General features: G+C 42.6%; 1 protein-coding gene and 1 long non-coding RNA gene across 9 annotated transcripts in view; both read left to right on the top strand.

Moving 5' to 3' along the window:
• The window catches only part of LOC308463870, a 439,765-nt gene that overhangs the window by 225,636 nt on the left and 207,433 nt on the right, over nt 1–6,696 (top strand). The window lies entirely within an intron of this gene.
• ADAM28 (ADAM metallopeptidase domain 28) overlaps nt 1–6,696 on the top strand; it is a 74,989-nt gene that overhangs the window by 757 nt on the left and 67,536 nt on the right. The window lies entirely within an intron of this gene.

The following is a 6,696-nucleotide window of genomic DNA, read 5'->3' as shown; positions in this document are numbered from 1 at the left end:
CACAGGTCTGATCTGGCACAGACCACAGTAATAAAGGAAACCATTTTTCTTCCCTTCAAAAATGTAAGAATAATGCTACATAGTGTTTTATATAATACTTTAGAATGTTTGAGGCAGCTTGCACACATTATCTCAATAAAGGGCTTTCTTAATATTCAGACTGTCCAGATCCATTGCTCAAAATGTTTTCATTCGTTTAATGAGAAACCATGGGAGTGGGTGAGAGCCAAAGGTGGTGTGTGTGATTTGCTCAAAAAAACCCAAACATTTAATAAGATTAAGGAATGACAATTGTAATGTTAAATCTGTAAGGCTGTAATCCTATACAGTGGTACCTCGGGTTAAGTACTTAATTTGTTCTGGAGGTCCGTACTTAACCTGAAACTGTTCTTAACCTGAAGCACCACTTTAGCTAATGGGGCCTGCTCCTGCCGCCGCGCCGCCAGAGCACAATTTCTGTTCTCATCCTGAAGCAAAGTTCTTAACCCGAGGTACTATTTCTGGGTTAGCGGAGTCTGTAACCTGAAGCGTATGTAACCTGAAGCATATGTAACCCGAGGTACCACTGTACACACTTAGGTGGGAGCAAGGCCCACTGAATACAGCAGGAGTCCCTTCTTGATAAATGTGCATCGGATTGCTATGCAAACAATTTTCCAGTTTAGAGGAATGTTCAGAACACTATGGCACAGGAGGAGATCCCAGTAATTTCAATGGGCTGTCATGTAGATTATTTCTTTTGCAAGAGCAATCCTGTCTGTGTGCTGCAGGGAGGGACTGATGGCAGAGGCTCTGAGATGCCCAAGGTCATAATGGGTACATGGCAGCTTGGGATGAAGGAGAAATTAGATTTGGTTTGTGTTTAAGGGGGAATCTACTTTGTTCACACTTTTCAAAATGATGTGCAAATACAGCCATCCTTTGAAATTAGCATTTCTCTGAATTTTGCAGAGCAGTTCCCTAGCCAAAAAAGAGTACAAAAATGTGTATTGCAGGGTAACACCTGCCTAACAATGCACATATTCAAGAAAATAGCACACCAAAATGCATTAGGTATGGGAAAATGTATTAGAAAAAAAAATGTGCGTATTAGGAGAAATTAACACTGAAATGCATTTACCTACTGATGTGGTAATGTGGAGAACAGGAAAATGAGAAAATGAGAGAAACGAAAATTGACTGATTCTTTCATTCCTAATTGCAGCAGGGTGGAAGGAGGTTTTGCATTTGCTTTTTGCTTTTCATTTTTTTCTAAATAAAACTGATGGCTCTCCTGTGGGAGGGCGAATACATATGTCAAGTTAGGATATGACCTCTCCATTTGAAGGGGCATGATGAGGAACTGGCAAGGCTTCCCCTGATCCATCTCCTGCACACCTCCAAATTGCCCACAATCTGCCCTTCCACCTTCCGCTTTCCTTCTCAGGGAAGACTGTCATACATTGATATGCATCACAAAGAGCTGTCACATTGAATCATAGAATTGTAGAGTTGGAAGGGACCCCAAGGATCATCTAGTCCAACCCACAACAATGCAGGAATCTCAGCTAAAGCATCCATGTCAGATGGCCATTGAGGCTTAAACATTGTGGTCATCTGTCATGGATGTTTTAGTTGAGATGCCTGCATTGCAGGGCGTTGGACAAGGTGACCCTCTATAATTCTAGGATTCTATTATTCTGTGCAGTTGGCCATTTACAGTTAGCAGCAGGACAGTATTCCTGGGTAATATTCAATGCTACCCACTGAGTAACTTGGGTTCATTAGTTTCGATGGGTGTACTCTGTGTAGGACTTAGTGGAATACAACCCTATGACTTATTCCTGGTTGACATCAAAATAACAAAACCAAATGGTAAATTGAAATACAGCAGAGATTTTTTTAAAAAACAACATATTGCATATTGTCAACAATAAGAATAAATTATAAATTCACTGATGTTGATAGTAGTGCAAATAAGATTAATGTAGTAAAGTTATTCATGCTCAACCAGTATCTTCCATATTAGTTAAGACTGAACCTTGTAACTCACATCCTTCACTTACATAATAAACATGCTCCACACAGATATCACTCTCCATTTCCCTTATTTTAACAACATGAGTAAGTGTGATCATACTTAAAATATCCCCAAATTTCACTAGCTGTTAATGAATTGTCATGTTCCTCTTTTTTCTAGTTCTAGTCTTGAAGCTCTCTATCTTCCTTTTTAAAAATATGGCCCAAAGGGCCACCAATAGGTATATTGAAAATTTCTAAGTTCTTTCAAAATTCATTTATTTTGGATAAGTCCAAAACAGATGACCTTTTCTGATGGTGCGGTTCCTCTCTTGATGCTACGCATAGATGACCAGGCTTCTTACTGTGCTGAAGGAAATGGCCCCCATATGGAGCACAAAGATGGTGTCCTATGAGCCCCACCCACATTCTGAACTAGTACAGCCCAGATACAGACTGTTCAACCTCACTGAGCATGCTAAGAAACATTGTTCATACTTAGAAGCTGAACACGAGTTCTGAACTCCTTTGGTCATTATGGAAAGAGGCTTGTACGCACACCCCAGATCTGGAGCCTTCTCCATTTGTGCTTCAGAGTCCTTCTTCTCAGGCTTAAATGGCCCCATAAATATCTCCCTTCAGTTGGTATGATTGTCCAAGGCAAACTGAGGTACCCGCTCCATTCTCATGCTCTAAGGACAATGTTTACATGCCATACATGACAAGGAGTGCGGGGAGCAGAGAGTCAGGAAGCTCCAGGAATTGGTAGCCGCTCTGAGCCCAGCCTTGGCTGGGGAGGGCGGGGTATAAATAAAAATTATTATTATTATTATTATTATTATTATTATTATTATTAGTGGGTGTTCTGCAGGATTGTGGGCCTTGGCAAATGCCTGCCAGTGCTGACCCCTGGCACTGGCACATTGCTATTAAGAAATCTCTGGTTTCCCATTCAATTTTTCAACATTCCATGTGGCAATGTGGTAGCCCTCCTAGTGAGAAAGACTGACTATGGCCCTAGCTGCCACTTCTCCCTCCTCTTTCTCCATTCTTCCTTGTAACATGTACCATGGGAACCTTTGGCCTAAGACCAGCCCTCCAAATCTCAGAACTCTCCCCAGGCTCTCCTCGGGTAATACATCTCACTGGGCCTGCTTCACACTATTGTTGAGTGTTTGGGCCATGCTGGATTATATCTCATACCCTCCAACATTTCTCTGATGTCCTATTCAATTATATTATATTATATTAATTATATTTTATATTATATTATACCCTGTCCATCTGACTTTCCAACATATATAAAACACAATAAAACATTAAACATTAAAAAACTTCCCTATACAGGACTGCCTTCAGATGGCTTGGGGGCTGGATAACTCCATACCCTCCAACATTTCTCCATTGAAAATAGGGATGTCCTAAGGAAAAGTGGGACATTCCAGTATCAAATCAGAAACCGGGATGGCTTCTGTAAATCTGGGACTGTCCCTGGAAAATAGGGACACTTGGAGAATCTGATATCCTTGAACTCTGATAATGCTTTTTGGATGGCAGAGAGTGTATCTAGAAATTAGTCTACAGTACAAAAATAACATTTGCATTCATTGCTCCACCTCCCTCTGGCTCCTCCTACCCCTGGTATGTGGCCCTATAAAGATTGTTTAGAAGGGGGTGTGGCCCTCAGGCTGAAAAATGTCCTCCACCCCAGTGTACTGTAACACAACTGTGCACCTTTATGCCCCCAACTGACGGTCAGTTGTGTGATGAAGGCCTGGAGGAAAAGCACAACGACCACACACCATATTTTGTGCAATACCGCTTGCAAATGGGTAGATTGGGGAAATCATGCAACGGTGGCAGTTCCCCCTATCTTGCACCGTGTAGTTTGGTACAAGCTGCAGCAGCTAAAGCAGCAGCACACTGCTTGTTTCAAGGATGGGGGTTGTTGTTCTGCCAGGGTCCTTAAATAGCTCTGAGTGAAGTCACCCACACCCTGCATTCTGCTAATCAAGTCCTATGTTAGTTGTTGGCATGTTCTGTTCTCCAGGTTGCTGCTGAATAATTTGCCTTCAGGTTTGGCATACCCAAAATAGGTCTGCCCGCCCACATAGAGAACAAGATCCATAACGCACCCTCTTACTCATGCCATCTGAGATGGAATAAATCCAGATGGAGTCCACCATCAAAGTATCTGTGTGATATTCACAATTCCCAAATGCCTGTCCCTAGTCCATACTTCACTTACATGGAGCACATGGCAAACCCTCTAAGCAGCGGGTGGTTCATTTGATCACTAGATCCGTCTGTTTGAATGCAGTATCATTTCATCAGTTGAATGAAGACTGCTGACTTTTGGGTCTGCTAATAAGCAACTTTTAAAACAGGCTAACCAGCAGAGCCATTTACTACTACTACTACTACTACAGTGGTACCTCGGGTTACATACGCTTCAGGTTACAGACTCCGCTAACCCAGAAATATTACCTCGGGTTAAGAACTTTGCTTCAGGATGAGAACAGAAATCATGCTCTGGCGGCACGTTGGCAGCAGGAGGCCCCCATTAGCTAAAATGGTGCTTCAGGTTAAGAACAGTTTCAGGTTAAGAACGGACCTCCGGAACGAATTAAGTACTTAACCGAAGGTACCACTGTACTACTATATTCCCCCCTCATTCCCCCTCCTGGAATATTACCAGAGAATCCTGTGCACACTTACTTAGGAGTAAGCCCCATTGAACACAGTGAGACTTACTTCTAAGTAGCAGCCCTTCTTACATTTAAAGAATGTGCTCATCTCCCCCACCTCAGTCTTTTTTTCTTCTCAAGATTAAACATACCCAGTACCTTCAACCTTTCCTCACAGGCTTATTTCCATTTTCATGGCCTTCCCCTGATCTTATTGTCATTTGTCTACACCAGGGAGCTGCTGCTGCTGCTTTTTCCTCCTCCTCCTCCTCTTCTTCTTCTTCTTGTCATCGTTTTGGCCCAGCAGACCAGATTGTTTACCTGTCTATACCTTTGTGAACCAACTTTGACAGGTAGGTGGGTGGGACAACCCACCTGCCACTCACCTGACATCATTATGATGTCACATGATTGACTAATGGGTCGTCCTGCTTAGGTTGTGTTTCCCAAGCACCCAGCTGGTTGTGGAGCACTTGGGAACTGCAAAGGGGGATTTGCCACCCATATGCTATGGGTCTGGGAAGCACTGAGCCATAGGTTGGCAAAACTACTATCGAAAGGGATCTACTGCATGATCAAGTTTCCCATGGGAAACTTAGTTATGCAACTGATCCAGCAGGCTTCAAGCGCCTGCCCTTCAGCTACACTCTTCTTAAAGTGAGCCATCACAGAGCTGCACACCTGGCACACTTTCACCCCTTTCTGTAGCATGTGGGAGATACACTCTGAATAAGGGGTGTGCGTTGGGGCAAAGTTATCCAGCATTCTGATGCACTGAGTAGTGATGAGGCCTCATTTACTCCCTAATTCATTTCCTGTTATTCAGTAGGAGTTTAAGTTCTATGCATAGCCCTTTCCAGTGAAAAGCTAATTAGTCACTACTACTACTACTACATTTCATAGCCTAAGGCCAATCTTATGTCAGGGCTGTGGTAAACATACAGGCAAGTCTCTGAAAGTAGTAATTTAATGGATGAACTTTATACCTGGCAGGCATGCTCACACATTATCTATGCAGATATGAATAGTCCTGGAAGAAAAAACAATTCTGAATTAAACAGTCTTGGCCTCAACAAACTGTGACCAAAAAACCCCATTCTTAAAAATAAAATAAAAATTAAACCAGAGAACCAAGTTCTGAACGCAATAGTTTCATGCAAACTTTGCAAAGATAAATATAGTTAGTATTTGCAAGCGGTTGGAAGCTAGGCATGCAAGAGAATATGTGTGAGGATAATCCACATCTGTGAATGGTACATATTTTCTTACATTTATATCCCACTTTTCATCTACCATTGAACTGAAGGTGGCATACGTGTGACCCATATGTTTGTTCAGCTCTGCCTGCAGAGATGTGGGTGTGAGTGTGGAGGAAAGCAATAATGTTTGGGACATATGGAGCATTTTAACTAGAATGCCCCTAACTCATAGTGTCCAAACAGGAGAATATTATTGTCTTCATCAGTGGCCATTACACCAGGCTCCACCCTTCTCAGAGGCTTGTGGGGCTGCAGAGGTGAGCAACAACAAACAGAACTAATCCAACAGATTCCCAACATTTGGTGGAGCCTTTTTGCTAACGATGACATACCCCACAAGTGTCCTGGTACAATTGAGACATCCTGTTTTTTTATCATGAGACAACAGTGGCCATTTTGGTTGCCATAATCTTGTGTGATTTCATGCTGTGATTTCCCTCCCAAAATGTGCTTTTGGGGGCCGCAATGCACGATGCCCCAAAATGTGTGTTTAGGGGTGTCATACTCAAAAAAGTGCTTTTGAGTGGGGGCAAACCACAGTGCAACCAAAAGATGGGAAGATGACGGGTGGGAAGATGGCGTCCTGGATTTTGGCTTCAAAGTGTTGGAGGGTATGGGAGGAGGAGGAGAAGGAGGAGTAATATGTCTCAAGGACATGCATGATTAACCTTATCGTTTAAACCACATGAGCCCTCATAGCAATCACGAAACCACATAAAGTAGAATAAAGATCCAACAACAAAATGATAAAT

Source organism: Podarcis pityusensis (genome assembly GCF_964106645.2).
Source record: "Podarcis pityusensis genome assembly, chromosome: 15".
Lineage (NCBI taxonomy): Eukaryota > Metazoa > Chordata > Lepidosauria > Squamata > Lacertidae > Podarcis > Podarcis pityusensis.
Note: the sequence above shows the minus strand (reverse complement) of the source record. Positions and strands in the feature narration are given on the sequence as shown.